The sequence below is a fragment of the Mus caroli genome, chromosome 15 (genome assembly GCF_900094665.2).
Source record: "Mus caroli chromosome 15, CAROLI_EIJ_v1.1, whole genome shotgun sequence".
Classification (NCBI taxonomy): domain Eukaryota; kingdom Metazoa; phylum Chordata; class Mammalia; order Rodentia; family Muridae; genus Mus; species Mus caroli.
This window is the reverse complement of record NC_034584.1, coordinates 15,691,253-15,709,601: the sequence shown is the minus strand read 5'-3', so window position 1 is coordinate 15,709,601 and position 18,349 is coordinate 15,691,253. Positions and strand designations below refer to the sequence as shown.

General features: G+C 38.7%; 2 pseudogenes; both read right to left on the bottom strand.

The window, feature by feature from the left end:
• Positions 1-8,136: 8,136 nt before the first annotated feature.
• LOC110310758 lies at positions 8,137-10,089 on the bottom strand (annotated as a pseudogene).
• A 1,085-nt stretch (positions 10,090-11,174) lies between these two features.
• On the bottom strand, positions 11,175-11,972 carry LOC110310757 (annotated as a pseudogene).
• Between the last annotated feature and the right edge of the window lie 6,377 nt (positions 11,973-18,349).

Here is an 18,349-nt window from a genome sequence, read left to right as displayed (position 1 = left end):
CAGAGTCAAGTCAGGCCAGAGTCTACTCATTTGTGATAAGAGGGGATATACTTGAAGCTCAAGGCAAGGGTTGGGTGTTCTGTTATTCTTAGAGGAAGGAACAGGGAGGAAGAGAAAGGTTTCCAGATGGATAGAGATATTGGATGTATTACAGTCATTTTTTCTACTGGCTTGTGACTTTGTTTCTCACGATGTTGCAAAGTATATGAAACCTCAGAGAATTAAACTCCGGGATGCCACAGTATTGACTGCAGAGCCCTCCAGATTTCTAACCTTTTTCTTTGAGTCTTCTTTTCTGTAATCCTCACTCCCTCTAATGTGACTTTGTACCTGCCAGACCAGTACAACAAGCTATTTTCTGATTGGATTAAGGACCTACACCTGGGAGATGGAACCCACTGGCTAAAGGCCTGACACTAGATGAACCATGGACCCAAGGAAAAGCTAAATACTACTTTAGTGTTAAAGGGATGTAGCAATAAAATGATTCCTGGTGATAATCTTCTATACTTAAATATCAGTAACTTGCTCAGCTATTATTAGAAAAGTTTTCATCTGCACAGTTCACCACAACTAGAAAAAGTTCAGAAAGAAAGAGTGTTTAAACAGTTTGAAATGACACATTTCCATCAAATCCCTCCCCTAGGTATTTAGAAACCTCTGTAGAAGAGAAGGTAGAAATACTGTAAGATACAATGGAGATAGAAGACACCAAAGAAGCAAGGCCCTTGTATTAGTCATGCTTTCTATTCCTGCACAAACATCATGACCAAGAAGCAAGTTGGGGAGGACAGAGTTTATACAGCTTTCACTTCCAGGTTGCTCTTCATCACCAAAGGAAGTCAGGACAGGAACTCAAGCAGCTCAGAAAGCCATCGCTGATGCAGAGCCATGGAGGAATGTACCTTACTGTCTTGATTCCCCTGGCTTGCTCAGCTTGCTTTCTTATAGAATCCAGAACTACCAGCATAGAAGTGTTACCATCTACAAGGGGCCCTCCCAGATTGATCACTAATCGAGAAAATGCCCCACATTTTCTGCCCTGAATCTCATGGAGGCACTTCCCCAACTGAAAATCCTTTCACTGTGATAACTCCATCCTGTGTCAAGTTGACACATAAAACCAGCCAGTACAGACCTCTACAAACAAAAGGACTAGTAGACATATGAACTCGCATAGACTGCATCAGCGTATGCACAGCCTGCACAGGTCAATGACATATCGGATCTAACTCTGATAGGGAAAGTGGAAACAAGTTCTCAGCCCTAATCAAAAAGCTTTCTCCAAGTGATTACTACTTGTAGAGGAAAATTTATTTTTCCTACAGAATTTCACTAAGTATGCAAACCCCACTTAAAGGACGGACGATCCAATGGCTTGTAGGAGGTGACCAATGTAAAATGAACTCAGTGGTATCTTTTTCTTTTTACATTTTAAAATTTTTTAATTAGGTATTTCTTCATTTACATTTCAAATGCTATCCCAAATGTCCCCCAGACCCTCCCCCCACACTCGCTTACCCCCCCACACACACTCACTTCTTGGACCTGGCGTTCCCCCTTACTGAGGCATATAAAGTTTGCAAGACCAAGGGCCTCTCTTCCCAATGATGGCCAACTAGGCCATCTTCTGATACATATGCAGCTAGAGAATGAACTCTGCGGGCACGGGGTACTGGTTAGTTCATAATGTTGTTCCACCTATAGGGTTGCAGACCCCTTTAGCTCCTTGGGTACTTTCTCTAGCTCCTCCATTGGGGGCCCTGTGTTCCATCCAATAGCTGTCTATGAGCATCCACTTCTGTGTTTGCCAGGCCCCAGAATAGCCTCACAAGAGACAGCTATATCAGGGTCCTTTCAGCAAAACCCTGCTGCTGTATGCAATGGTGTCAGTGTTTGGAGTCTGATTATGGGATGGATCCCCGGGTATGGCAGTCTCTAGATGGTCCATCCTTTCATCTTTAATCATCAGGGAAATGCAAATCAAAACAACCCTGAGATTTTACCTCACACCAGTCAGAATGGCTAAGATAAAAAATACAGGTGACAGCAGATGCTGGCGAGGATGTGGAGAAAGAGGAACATTCCTCCATTGTTGGTGGGATTACAAGCTTGTACAACCACTCTGGAAATCAGTCTGGCGGTTCCTCAGAAAATTGGACATAGTAATACCAGAGGATCCAGCAATACCTCTCCTGGGCATATATCCAGAAGATGTTCCAACTGGTAAGAAGGACACATGATCCATTATGTTCATAGCAGCCTTATTTATAATAGCTAGAAGCTGGACAGAACCCAGATATCCCTCAACAGAAGAATGGATACAGAAAATGAGGTACATTTACACAATGGAGTACTACTCATCTATTAAAAAGAATGAATTTATGAGATTCCTAGGCAAATGGATGGACCTGGAGGGCATCATCCTGAGTGAGGTAAGCCAATCACAAAAGAACTCACATGATATGTACTCACTGATAAGTGGATAGTAGCCCAGAAACAGAATACCCAAGATATAAGTTACAACTTGCAAAACACATGAAACTCAAGAAGAACAAAGATGAAAGTGTAGACACTTTGCCCCTCTTAGAATTGGGAACAAAACACCCATTGAAGGAGTTACAGAGACAAAGTTTGGAGCTGAGATGAAAGGATGGACCATCCAGAGACTGCCATACCCAGGGATCCATCCCATAATCAGCCTCCAAATGCTGACACCATTGCAATAGTATCTTTGGAAGGATTCTTTCTTGTTTCAGAATTCTTTACGTGCATTTTTTTTATGTTTACCATATTGGTCTTTTGCATTTACATTAAGGTTTCTGATTATAAGTTTTTATTCAGTCTCTTTCTCTCTGTCGCTGTGTGTATGTGTCCATTTGTATGTGTTTGAATATGTGTGAATGTGTATATCTCTGGTCTCTATGTAGTTTTTCTTTTTCTTTTAAAAATTCTATTAAATTTTTGTCCTAATTGTTTTTTTAATTATATGTGTTTTATTTGTTTTCTTTTTCTTCATATGCTTGCTTATTTTTCTAAGAAAAGAAATCAAAAAGTGTATGGATTTGGGTGACTAAAGATATAAAGGTGGTTAAGATATAAGAGAAGATAGGGGAAGAAAAACCATAATCATAATATATGGTATGAGAGGATATAGGGAACTTTTGGGATAGCATTTGAAATGTAAAGGAGAAAATATCTAATAAAAATGAAGAAAAAAAAGAAAAAAAAGACTAAATAGTTATTTGTTAAAAATGTATTTTCAATATAAAAGAATATCAATATAGATCATGCATATTATGTTGACAGATAATTTATTAAAGTACAGGTTACTTCATTGGATTTACTTATCCTCCTAAGACACAGATAGTTTGCCAAGTTTGGAGTGGATTAGAGTCTCTTACTCACTTGGTCCAACAACCCTGTGTTCAGTATAACTGAGCAAAATAATACCTTGTAGAACTGATGGTGATCAAGGTCTTTGCAAATTGAGTTGTACCCAAGGCTGGAGAAATAATATGTTAGTTAATCTATACTGCTGGCTAATCCAACTGAAACTATATTGCTTCAGAGTCTTTGTGTGGAAAGTATAAGGGTAAAAAACATTTGTGAGATAAAACTAGAAACCAGATATCAGGAGACAGGTTAATCAGCTCAAGTGAAGACCTCACATGTGGCACAGCTACTAGTGTTCTCTAGGATCCGTCTGTTTCCTGCACACACATGTGCAAATAGAATAGAGGTTAAACAAAGCACAACTACTTACATCTTTCAAGTCCTAGGTTGTGGCAGTAATTTCTGAAATCTTTCCATGTATGTATGTAATAGTATTTTTGATTTCCTAATGTTCTCAATAGTAGCAGCTCTAATGGATTCTATTTGAACTTCCAATAAAAATAACCTCCATTCCACAGGTCAGTGTAACAAAGTGAGGATTCTGTGAACTGCTAATTACATCAATCTAACTAAATAAATGCTTACAAAAGGGAAATAAACACAGTATGTGTCTGAGACTGAGTGGAAGCACCATAGTGAGATGTTTTTGACTAAAACTTCATGGTCCCATGACTCTTACAAGGCTTTCCTTTCCTGGAGGGCCAAAATGTTGATTGTGGTCTCTGAGAATTGATGAGGGTATGCAGCTAGTCTCTATGAGGTGCTGAAAGATCTTATTATATACTTTATTCCAATAGCCTTGGAAGTGGCTGGAGATGACATTAGGGAAGGATAAAATAATAATTAAAACAAAATAGTTAAATCCTTCTTCACTGGGACTTGGCCTTCCCCTTTGTTTGCCAAGCTAGGGATGTATAAAATGGATCATCCAAAAACTGATTAAAAGACCAGAGTTTTGTGTCTCTATGATTGAAAGTCAGATTTGCTTATTTCTTTTCTTTTTTTTCCCCACTTTAACAAATCTAGCAGGAACTTAGTGGACTTCCTATTTGTTTTGTGTCAGGGAGTACAATGATTCATTAACCAGTGGCAAAGGTCTATACAAGTCAGATCATTATAAACATAGTTTTGTCTATTCTGCCCATTAAGTAATGACACCTTTCCTTTTGTCAATTCAGTGGGGCTGCTAGAGCATTCTCTCTCCAGGGTCCAATTATACCTATTGCATTTAAGGTATCCAATTAAGCAGCAGTGGATTCCAAGGTATTACCTGAAACACAGTGAAGTACAATGACAGAGCGTATGATTGTACTTTCCTCATGAAACTGTTTCTTATAGTATTAGTGGAATACACATTTGCTAGTCTCTATCATTAAGACATACTAGGTTTTATAAGGCAAAAATCTACCCTTGTCATTAAACTTGTTCTCTATCTTTGAATTACTTTACTAGAATAGAGACAAAGAAAGGACTGCATTTCCACCTTATTCACTGTAGCCCTTTCTTGAACATACAAATAATGGCATAAACTAGTGACACCAATTTTATTTGTGTGAGAAACAATATTAATTCAAGAACTTGTGCTTGTTCCACTCATTTCAGTAAACTCAGCCTTATCTAGTTTATGGTCCTCCACGATTAACCCACATGCTGAATATTCATTGCTAGATATTAGAGAATTTTAATCATATAAATTATAATGCATTTTAAAATTTAATTTCATATTTTTACTTATTTACTTTATATCTCACTCACTACCACTCTCCCAGGTACTACTTCTCCTAGTCCTGCCCCCTCCCCCTCCCCTTCTCAAAGCAGGTTCCCCCACCCACCCAATGTATTCACCCACACTGGCACTTCAAGTCTCTGCCAGGGTAGGTGCTTCCTCTTCCACTAAGGCCAGACAAGACAGCCCAGCTAGAAGAATATAACATCCATACAGGCAACAGCTTTTGGTATAGCCCCCTGCTCCAGTTGTTCAGGATCTACATGAAGACCAAGCTGCACATCTGCTACATATGTGCAGGGAGGCCTAGGTTTAGCTGTGTATGTTCTGTGGTTGGTGTTTCACATGCTGAAAGCTCCAAGTGTCCAGGTTGGCTGACTCTGTTGATCTTCCTGTGGAGTTTCTATCATATTTGGGGTCCACAATCCTTCCTTTTATTCTTCCATAAGAGTCCCCAAGTGCTATGCATTGTCTGGCTGGGGTTATCTATATTTGTCTTAGTTAGCTGGAGAGTGGGGCCTCTCATGGGACAACATACTCCTGTCTGCAATCATAATAGAGTATAATTAATAGTGTCAGAGATTGGTGGTTGCCCATGGTATTGGTCTCAAATTGGGCCAGTTATTGTTTGACCATTCCCCCAGTCTCTGCTCCAGTCCCAATGCCTATATTTTTTGTAGACCGGATAATTTTTTGGTTTTTTGGGTGGGTTAGGATCTCTATCACTCCACTGTGGTTCCTCCCTGACTATAGAAGGTGGTTTCTTTAGGTTCCATATCCAGAATGTTGTGAGTCATAACTCAGGTCACCCCATTGATTCTTAGGTGCCTCCCTTATCCCAGGTCTCTGTCTCTTCCTAGAGATATATCCCCACATCCTCACCACCATCAGTAGCCAATTTCCATTTATTTCCATCGCCATCTAGACATCTCTCCTGTCCTTCCTTACACCTGATCCTAAATCCCCCATTCTATTCTTCATTCCCCTTCCCTCCCAATTACCTCTCTCCATCTGCCAACTATGACTATTTTATTCCCTCTTCTAAGTGGCATCCAAGCTTCCTATCTTGGCCTTATTTTTTGTATGACTTCTTTGGTTCCATGGGCTGTAGAATGGTACCTGTATTTTATGGCTTATATCCATTTTTTTCATTGTTTATGGGAGTGCAAACTTAAATAACTGCTTTAGAAATAAATTTTGAGGTTTTTCAGAGAAATGAAAATAGCTCTACCTCAAGGCCCAGCTCTACCACCTCTGGGCATATATCCAAAAGATGCTTCAATATCACAGAAAGACAGTTGTTCAACCATAATACATTTTAAAAAGATTTTGTTGATGGAGCTGCACAGTTCCTCATTGGTTATATTCTCTACCTCATCTTTAAGGGACATCTATTTCCTGAGTGTAGGTTTAAGTTTGTAGGCAAAATTTATTAATGAAAATTGGAATGAAGGGTACCAACATTGTCTATCTTACCATGTCCTTCAGGAAAGGCCAGTGTTAGTTTTTTATTACAGGTCTAATTCCCATAAATCATGGGTAGAAACATTTTAACAGCTAACAATATTCAATGTGGGATTTCATATGCACCATAGTCACATAGCTGTATGATCAAATCTTTAATTTGGTTCTTGGCAATTTCACCCTTGTGAAGGCTAGAAAGAAGATTGTCAATGAGGAAACTCTTAGAAGCTTTTAGATTGTTTATGTACATCGGAGCATGCAGAGTTTCATCTTTGAGCTCATTCTTTTCCTTAGTTACGTTTTATGCTATATACTCCATTATCAAGTTGCTGGCATCATTATATGTCTTAACTTTTCAAGAACAGGACAAAATCTCTGTGAATGAATGAATAGCAGGTTCAAATAGGTATGATGTAGAGTGGAAAAATGACAGATCTGAGTTGGCCATATCAACTGTAAATATCAAATCAAGATAAAGCTATTGAGACAGGAAGAAATCCAGTTCTTTCTTCTCTCCTATAGTCTCACATTTTACCTCTCCACCTAGACTCACCTCTAAGAGCTACTAAAATTTAATTATAAGCCTGACTTTACATTGTCAACAGTTTCTCCAGCAGACCATCTGCTTGGCTCATAGTTTTATCAATTCAGATACTCTCCTGTGCTTTCCTAGAATTTATTTAGTTTAGTATTTCAAGACTCCTTTTACAAACTTTGAAAGCTCTCAAAGACATTTTCATCTTTTATAGACAAATATAGATATAGATGATTATATAAATACAGATATTAGATGCTAATATCATATAGATAGATATTGAGATAGATGATATGCATATATATGACAATTGGCAGATGATATAGAGACACAGGTAGACCTAGACATAGAGATACATATAGGTATAAATATCGATATATATATTTATAAATGAGAGAAAATGTATAGATAGATCATAAAAAGATAAACAGATGGGTGGATAGGCAGAAAGACAGACAAAAATAGATACTCATGCATTTACTATGGCATCTGAGTATTAATACTTAATATAGAAATAAAAGGATCTGTGTTTGCCTGACCCTGACTACCAAGATAGTGGAAATTCATGGTGAATTGCTGCCAATCAGACACTGTAGTGTGAAATATCAATTTCATTGTGTTCTAGTGAAGAATAAAAATCTTGTTGGAAAAAGGAAGGAGGGCATTGCTATTAGATGTATTATTGACCTAATCCCTGTGAAATGATTTCTGTTTTCATTCCAGAAAATTGTAGTATTTAACCTTTTTGATCAAATCATTCCAAGTCTGAAGAAAAACAACAACTCTATTTGCTATCAGAAAATCTGTCAATTTGTTCTCTCAATAGGGGACTTTTCTCCCTATAAAAGATTTTTATATATTATTTTAGCTTCAAAAACTACAAAATATATTGACATTAAAAATTGAAATGTCAGGAACAAATAAAAAATAATAGCATATTGTCCAAAAAAACCATGGTACGAGGTAGTCAAGGAATGTTTTAAAGTTAGTCTAACTCACCAGTGATGTCTGGCGATTAGTACTGGAAGCTGTGCTTCGTCTGGATATCATTGAGAATCTGCTGTAGTTCCTCATCTTCAAAACGCCCGTTCAGGCTTGGAATCAGAGCTTTGGACTCTTCAGCAGACTCCAGGCAAAGATTGGTTAAGCAGGCCAACTCAAACTTATGTAGCTTTTTCTGGAGAAGCAAGCTACGAACACTGGCAATGGTCTCTGTTTTTGAATCTCCTGAAACGGGGTGTATAATTCAGGGTTTTCATGAAGACCTCTGGAAGCTCCCGCTTGTCCTCCTTGCTCATTCTGCTGCTTTCGATGCTCCAGAAGCCTGTGAACTTCAGAGTTTAGGAGTGCCTCAGTTGTTTCAAACTCTTTGGGAAAGATGATATGTGAAGCGTCTTCTTCTATGTCACCAGCCAGAGGCCAAATTCTGTCTTCCCCCACTGCTTTAGGATTTGCTGCCACAGCCACACCCACTCTGCTGGAGAAGGAAGCTCGGAGGGTGGGCTCCTCCAAGGTAAAGAACCAATCCAGCTCAGAGTTGGGGCCAAGTGAATGAGTAGGTTGTCCAACTCCCTAACCATGGTCAGCAGCAGCTATGAATGGAAGTCCAAGGATCTAGCAGTTGCTCAGTCCCACAAGGCAAGCAGGTGAAGAAGAGAGCTAATCTTCCTTCTTCCGGTGTCCTTATGTAGGTCTCCAGCAGAAGGTGTGGCCCAGAATAAAGGTGTGTACCACCACAACTGGATCTGGGACTTTCTTTGTCCCAGGCAGACCTTGAACTCAGAGGTCTCCATGCCTTAGTCTCCTGGGATTAAAGACATCTCCTGTACTAATTTGTCTAAGCATTTCATGACTACCATGCCTCAAGATCTCCATGTCAAAATCCAGGTCAGAAACTTGTGCCTTCCAGCCTCAAGATCTGGATCACAGGTGAGCCTTCTGATTCTGGATTGTAGTGTCCTCCTGATATAGGCAAGTTGACAATCAGGAACAGCCACTACAGACTCATAACAACAAAATTAGTTATGAAGTAGCACTGAAAATAATTTTATGGTTGGAAGTCATCACAACATGAGGTATTAAAGGGTTACAGCATTAGGAAGATTGAGAACTACTGTTCAAAATGGTTTGCCATTTTCCCATAACCCCATTTTATACACAATACTATGACAATCCAGATGGCTAGAGAGCCATCCATATACTGGACCTTGCCTAAAGAACTTCCAACAGGCTAGTGATAAAGACATGGCTCCATAGTTCAGAACCCTTACTACACAATCATAAGAGTTTGAATTCCATTTAACATGCCAGGAGTCTGGAGTGGAAATTTGTTTTTGTCATATGGTCTCACTGTGTAGCCCTAGCTGACACTCCTGCAACCTTGTAAACCAGGCTGGCCTTGAGCACTCAAAGTTCTTCCTGTCTCTGCCTCTTCTAAGTGGTGGGATTACAGGCACGGGACACCTGTCCTGATGTTATCCTGCATGTATATGAATATATTGTTTGTATGCAGTCTCTAAGAAAACTATGAGAGTATGTCAGATCCCCTGAAACTAGAACTACAGATGGTTATGTGGGTGCTGAAAATAAAATGCAGATCCACAGTAAGACCAAATGCTCTTAACCATTGAGCCATTTCTCCAGTCTACATGATTATTTGTTATTGTTTTACTCTGTAGCCAAATTCACAGCAATCATTCTGCCTGTGATTATAGGCATGTGCCTCTCATCAAGTTTTGTTTTTTGTTCTTTGTTTTTTAGGTTGGGGGTGGGCATAAGACTTCATTCTGCATTTCATCCTGGCTTTGAACTCTTGTTCATCTTCCTGTCCCTCAAATCATGGGGTTACAGACATGAGCTACCAGGTGTAGTTTGGGAAAGAGTTTTAAGAGTAATCACCCCTACTCTCACCAAGATTTAGCACCATTAACCTCACCGAGAGGATAATGTGCAACTTTATACCACACATTTAAGCTCCTCTAATCCCAAATGATAGGAATCTTTAAGGTTTTACCACACCATCTCTTTTGTGTGAGTGTATGTGTTCCAGACCACATGTATAGAGGAGGCAGGGGACAGCTTGGTTTTCTCCTTCAACTGTATTATGTCCCAAAACTAAAATTCAGGTCATTTGGTGGCAATTTGGCCATCTCATCTATAGCTTTTGTTGTTTTGCTTTTGAAGAAACAGAGTCTCACACTGTGTAGCCCTCCTGGGTTGGGATTGAAGGATGACTCTATCACACCTAGCTCTTAGGGATCTTTTTAACAAATAATATCACTGGGATTGGTTTATTTTCCACCCCTTTATTCCAAACACTTGTGAGACAGAGGCAGACAGAACTCTTATGAGGATCATCAACAAACAAAATAACTGAAAATCTGTTTCCAATAACTCAAGTCACTTGGTCACAAAGAGGCAGAAGACAGTTTTTATCCATTATGATTTATACTCTAAAATAATTCACGTAGGATTCTGATGGCTTGTACTCAAAGGTTATATAGCCAAGAGGCAACCAAGTGTAATACAAATAATTGGTCTGAAGACTTTGGAGTGAAGACTGTACAATCTCTTTGAGGAAACAAAAACTAAACACACAAAGAACATAGTTTTATGCAAAGTAGTACCATTAGTGAAATTGTAGATGTTCACATCGCATGGAAAACAGATTTTGCTCAAAATGTTAAAATTAACACCCAAGACTTTTGTATAGATGATTTATTATAACCAGTAAAATATATGTAATGTCTCAACTACAAACCCATCTTCTTGTGTAGAGGGTTTCTAACATTAGTTATTTTAACATTATGAAGCTTAAACTCTTTAAGAACCTCACAGTGGAAACAACCCAACACTGACAAACTCTAATGGTCAAAGACATTCACTTTTAGCTCAGGAAAATAAGGACAATTCATAACTACAGAGTATATGTCCTAGCTGTGGTTATGACGAGACAAGCCAACTTTCTAGACCAAAAGGCACTCACATCTAAGGATGAAACAAATTCCAAAGCAAGCCAGCACTTTGGCTGGTTCTCCCAGAGCAGTGGAGACCTCACAGCCTATCACTAAAGGAACCCAAACCGAGAGCAGGAAACAGTCGTTCTCTACTACCACCACTAACTGGCCCCATACTGGCCACCCTTATCACTTTTTCATTGATGAATTCAATCCGAATCCCATGGGCCCCTACTTCCTAGTCCAGGTAGTCACTTATGTCTTCAAAGTTAGTAAGGAGGGAGACAGAATAGAAAAATTTGAGCAGTTTCTACCAGGTTGGGGGTAGGTGGAGCAGGGGAGAATCGGCTGTCCTTAAGTGCGCTGGTTAATGAGTATTCCCTGAGTCCTGAATGAAGATTCATGTCTGAGAAGGTCCCAGTGCAGCCAAGAAGCAGCTTGTCTCTCCCTATTTTCCATGTCATAAAGAGAGGATAGGGGTCATTGGTGAATCTAGGAAGTCGTGGCTGTGGAAAGCCATAGAGGTGACAGTAGAGTACATCAAAGCTGTAGCAACACATCTCTGCAGTCATTACCAGGTTCTTCATGGTATTGGCAGTTCCATTGGGCCAGGGCAGAGGGCTCAGGGCTCCAGATGTACGATTCATTCACGTAATAGGAGAGTTTCCAGGTCTCAGAGTTAAGTCAGATACATTTTCCTGACCACTGCTGCTGTCCACAGGCTGGTGGTTGTGAAGAGGTCCTGAACTTGAGTCAGGAATAGGTGTGGACTGGTTCCCGTGACTGTGTGTGTTCCACTTCCAGATAATTTGGGCTTCTTGACCCCACAGCATCTTGCTGCCAACTTGGGTGCAAGGGCACACAACGTCCTTTTTCCCATTCCAATTTGGTGTTCGTGATCTGAAGTGCTTCAGAACCTGAAAGCAGAAAGTTTATAGTCCCAGAGGAAACAGCTACAATAGGAAAGGGAAGCTATTTTCTTTCTGGAGTGAATATTCCTCCAGTTCCATTCCTTCTCTGTAGTCCAACGAACCCAACAATGGTCAACTGTGAATGGGCAGTCCAAGAATCTATTAGTTGCTCAGTCCCATGAGGCTAGTTGTTTCAGCTGGTCTTCTAAGCTCCAACAGAATTGCTGGCAAATAAGTGAAAGCAGACAAAAAAAAAAGGAGTCAAAAAGGGACTTTGACTGTTAAAATGAACCTGAGGTTGGGTGGCTCAGGCAATTGTAGTTGTCGTGCCTCTCAAAGGAGCAGGTAGCTTTCAACTAAAACACCATATGTTACAGAAATGTCTATGTCTAGGGTTGTAGTAATGAAGACCTTGATATTAATTTCTATTTACCCTCCAGGCTTTTCCTCCCAGGGCTTCTCATTGATCAAATCTAATTAAAGACAAAATGAAGTGACTGAATGGAGATATTTGTGGAAAAATATCACAAAGCAATGTGGAAAACAGAGGGGTTATATAATATACATGGAAGGGGAAGGAGTGGTTTCCTGCACAATTAATATTGACTGTTTCCTCCACAATATCATAATGATGCCAGTATAACCAGTTCTAAGGACAATGCTCAATAAATGGGTCACACAGGCAGAGGCCACACACTCTGACATCATCTTCAGGAGATGAAGCATTGTCTAAATCTATGACTTAGTCTCTGATATTCAGTTCAGTTAACACTATATGAAATTTTACTTAACTTCTTCATTATTATACCTTCATTATAACACCCATATTTTGGCTAAGTAAAGTCAAACATGGATTTTGCGTTATTGTTATTTCACAAGCCTTGTACTTGTCTCTAGTAAATGATGTACAATTTGATAGGATAGCTTTTCATTAGAAGATCAGTTTGAAATGAATATCAAATCCCAAAGACAGGAAGAAACTTTGTTTTTTAACCTTTGGGTTCTCAGAATCTGGCAGGTCTCTCAGTGTGTCCTAGTCAATAGCAACAGATGTGTTAGTAAATAAATAAACAAACAAATTAATGTAATTAGAATAAATATAATGTAGTCTAAAAGTACACAAAGCTCAGAACCCGAGAGCCTCTGACATTACTGACACACTATTGTTATTTGTTTTTGAAGACTTCAATCATATAAAGTATTTTCAAAAATATTCAACATAACTCTGCTCCATCAGAACAACTTAAAGTTAGTATTTTCCCCATCTTGATATCCCTCCTCCCTTTGCACTGGCCCCTCCCTAGTGATTAGGAGGCTGGGGAAGGCAGAATAGCTGATTGTATTCCTTCTATATACCAAGAATCCTCCCACACACATATGCTACTACGTGAGGGAAAGCCAAGCGACTAAAGCATTTTATTCTAAACAATTACCAGGCACATAGGATTAAATAGGAACTAAATTTTTACATGCTAACATATAAGTAAAAATTATATCAACAAGCAGTGACTCCCTTTTAAAACTTAGAACCTTTACAGCATGACAACCTAATTTTAAGCTCATATTGTAGGATAGAGGAATCCTAATGTCAGAAAAATCATTGACAGTATCAGATTCTAAAATATTGCTATAAAAATGAAATAGAAGAATTGCAAAATATCCAGTATCTACAACTCAGCTAGTACTTTTCTTACTTAAATAAATAGATTCGTGGTATTTCTCCTTCATTACAGACTATTCACTCCTCATAGTAACAAGTTGACATAACACCATTGAAAATCATTTTTAAAGGCATGGGTCTGGTGAGAAGAATTGCTTCATTATCATTTATTAGCAACACTTCTATATCTATTTTTTAAATTTAATTATTTTGTTTATTTTCATCCAAGTTGTTCTCCCTCACCTCCCAACCCCCAGCCTCCTTTCACAGTTTCTTGTTCCTCAAGCATTAAGTGTATCTTCTCTCCCAGAGCCCTGACCAGACAAACCTCTGTGACAAGTGTGCCAGGGTCCTTGGAGCAGCCCCTGTATGTTCCTGGTTGGGGGGATCACCTTATGGAAGCTCCTTGGGGACTGGGCTAGTTGAGACCTCTTATTCTAAATTTATTAAAAAGTATATTTTATTAAAATTGATAATATCATTGAATTTTTTTCTGTCTTTCCAAAAGGAGAAATGAAATATTTTTGTGATAGGATTGAACCTAAAGACAGGTTTTTTCTGGTGAGGCAGTCATAATTCAAATGTGAATGTTCTTCTTCTTTATTAAAGATTTGTGTCTTTGTGCAAAGAAAGAGAGAGGTGATATTTCCTGCACATGGTAATGATCCTGAGGTGTTAGAGTTTCATGAGGTCCTTTTATCAATTGTTGATCTTAGAGCCTGAGCCACTGGCCATCTGTTTAAGAAATTCCCCCTGTGCCAATGAATTCAAGGCTCTTCCCCACTTTCTTTTCTATTAGATTCAGTGTATCTGGTTTTATGTTGAGGTCCTTGATCCACTTGGACATGAGCTTTGTGTTAGGTGAGAAATATGGGTCTATTTTCATTTTTCTACATACAGACAACCAGTTAGATCAGAACCATTTATTGAAGATGCTTTCTTTTTTTCCCATTGTATATTTTTGGATTTTTGGTCAAAGATGTGTAAGGATGTGTTTTAATTTTGAGTCTTCAGTTCTATTCCATTGATTAACATGTCTGTCTCTGTACCACTACTACACAGTTTTGATCACTATTGTTCTGTAGTAAAGCTTGAGGTCAGGGATGATGATCCCCCCAGCTTTTCTTTCATTGTTAAGAGTTGTTTTCCCTAGTCTGGTTTTTTGCCTTTCTAGGTGAATTTGAGAATTGTTCTTTCTAAGTCTGTGAAGAATTGTGTTGGGATTGAATCTATAGATTGCCTTTGGTAAGATGTCCATTTTTACTATGTTAATTCTGCCAATCCATGAGCATGGGAGATCTCTCCATTTTCTGAGATCCTCAATTTCTTTCTTGAGAGACTTGAAGTTATTGTCATACAGGTCTTTCACTTGTTTACTTAGAGTTATCCCAAGATATTTTATATTATTTGTGGCTATTTGAAGGGAGTTGTTTCCCTAAGATCAAAAATTTAAAAATGGGACCTCATGAAACTGGAAAGTTTATGTAAGGCAAAGGACATAGTCAATATGACAAATCAGCAACCTACAGATTGGGAAAAATCTTCACTAACCACACATCAGATAGAGGGCTAATATCCAAAATATATAAGAAAGAACTCAAGAAGCCAATAAACAACAACAGAAAAAAAAAAAAAACCAAGCAACTCAATAAAAAAATGGGGGATACAACTAAACTGAGATTTTAAAACTGAGGAATATTGAATGGCTGAGAAGCACCTAAAGAAATGTTCAAAGTTCTTAGTGATCAGAAAAATACAAGTCAAAACGACCCTGAGATACCCACCTTGTACCAACTGGAATGGTTAAGATCAAAACCTCAGGTGACAGCACATGTTAACAAGGATATGGAGAAAGAGGAACACTCCTCCATTGCAGGTGGGATTGAAACTGCTACAACCACTCTGGAAATCAATCTGGAGGTTCCTCAGAAAATTGGAAATAGATCTACCTGAAGACCCAGCTATACCACTCTTGGCAATATAGGCAAAAGATGCCCCACCATGTCACAGGGGCACATGTTCCACTATGTACATAGTAGCCTTATTTGTGATAGCCAGAAGCTCGAAACAACCTAGATGTTCCATGACAGAAGATTGGATACAGAAAATGTCGTTCATTTACACAATGGAATACTACTCAGCTATATAAGAACAATGAAATCCTGAGTTTTGCAGGCAAATGAATGGAACTAGAAAATATCATCCTGAGTGAGGTAACTCAGACTCAAAAGGACATGCATGGTATGTACTCACTAATAAGTGGATATTAGCATATATATATATGTACATATATATATATATATATATATATATATATATATATATATATGAGCATACCTAAGATACCATCCACAGAACTCAAAAAATTCAAAAAAGCTGAATTGCTGAATTGCCCAAGATAGGATGTCTTTCCCACTTGGTAGGGAGAAGAAAACAATCACAAGTTGGGGAGGAGGGACCTGGGAGGAAAAGTGAACTGGCGGGGGGCGGGGGGAGATAGTGACGGAATAGGGCAACTTAATCTAGTATTGGGTGAGGGAAAGAGACTGAAGCCCTGAGACCCAGCAGAAAGAATGGAAACCGGCAACCTTAGGAAATAGAAGGTTGGGGGGATCCTCCAGAATGCACAAGAGACATGGGAGTTGAGAGACTCCCAGGACTCTAAAGGAGGGACCATTGATGAAATGCCATACTGTGGGGAGAGGGAACTTTTAAAGCCCACCTCCAGAAGAAAGACAGAGCATGCAGTGAGGGATGAGGGTTGTCATCCCACAGTCACAACTCTGACCCATAATTGTTCCTTTCTGAAAGAATTACAGAGATGGAAGTGGAGAAGGGCCTCAGTAAAAGAAGATCCAGTGACAGGCCCAAAGTGGGATCCAGCTCAAAGGTAGGTCCCAAGACCTGATACTATAACTGAGGCTATGGAGTGCTCACAAAAAGGGACCTAACATGACTGTACTCTGGAAGACCCAACAAGCAGTTGAAGAAGCCAGTTGCAGATATTTGCACCCAACCAAAGGACAGAGAGCTGTTGTTGAATTAGGGAAGGCTGAAAGAAGCTGAGGAGAAGGGCAACCCTGTAGGAGGACCAGCAATACCAATTAATCTGGACACCTGAGATCTCTTAAACACTTGACCACCAAACAGGCAGCATACACCAGCTGATATGAGGCCCCCAACACACATACAGCAGAGGACTTCCAGGTATGTGTTCATTCAGAGATTATGCACCTAACCCTCAAGAGACTGGAGGCCCCAGTGAGTTTAGAGGTCAGGTGTGGTGGGGGTTGGGGACATCCATGTGGAGACAGGGGATGGGGAGGCAGTATGGAATGTGGAGCAGTCAGAGGGTGGAAGGTGCAGGGAAGGAATAAAATATGGAGTGTAATAAAATAAAGAAATGAATTTTAAAAAATAATCCTGAGGGGTGTGTGTGTGTGTGTGTGTTAATTAAAATGACATTTAATTATTTCATTCTAAAGTATTTTTTGGAAAAATTTAATTGTTTTTCTTGGATATTTACATTATGACATGATAGTTGTCTTATATTCATTAATAAAAATTACCTGTGTTCAATTGAGTGTATTTGATTTGACAAAAAATATCATTTAAATATATATATAATACCACAGATAAATTGATTCTGGAATATTATTGGGGTTCTTTAGCCTCAAAATATTTAAGACTTTCATCCTTCCTTTTTTGGTAGTTCTGTAATTTATGAAAAAATTTCTACATATAATATGCATTTCAATATTTTATAAGTAGAAATAGTAATAATGAATTATTAAATTAGTGTCATCTCTTAAAGTGTTTGTTTGAACAGTTTCCATAGTAACAACACCAGTTGCCTAGCCTGAGTATATTATTTCCTTTTCCACATTGCAAAGCATTAAAATATGAATCATTACATCTTCAACAGCCATGAGAAATGGGCCTTATAATTCCTGTTCTAAAATTATAAAAATATTAAAGTCAGAGACAAAAACATGAATAATAATCAGTGCTAATTTACCATGCAGGTTTCTGTGAGGCACTTCTAACACCGCTTGGATGTGATTGCGTTATTTCTCCTACTTGGTATAAATGATGAACTATCTGAGCAGGAAGTGGAATTGGTCTCCCAGGGTTATACATCCTTTCCTATGTGAGGAAGACAGCAGTTTCAGAGTCTATGTCAAGATTTATTCTCCTGAACTGGGTCATTTTTATCACTTCTTCATAAATTTCCTTTCCTATACCTGTCTTACCTTCCTATATTTTAGTGTTAGTTTGATAAGTTAATACATCTTGCTAATTATACGACTCATGTATAGTTCAGTTTGATAGACAAAACATTTTTCTGAAACTATGGATTTAAATACTCAGCGAGTGTTTGTAGAAGATTAACCAAACATCCAGTGAAATGAGAGAACACACAGTGATTTCTGAGGACACTGCTTACTCTGAAGAACTCTATGGGAAATCTGTGCAGGAAATGTCTAAAATGAATATCAGGTATGTTGATACCACAAGTAGTAGCCTGAGTATTTTAGAATCCAAAAAAATGCACTTCTGAGTTACTGAGTTATAAGCAGAAATTCCACCTGGGTAAACTGTTCACTGCAAAGTCAGCTGGGGATAATTAAAACACTGTGAATCACTTTCTTGTTTAATAGAACAGTAAAGCATACCTGGGAATGGGTCAAGGTGGTATTC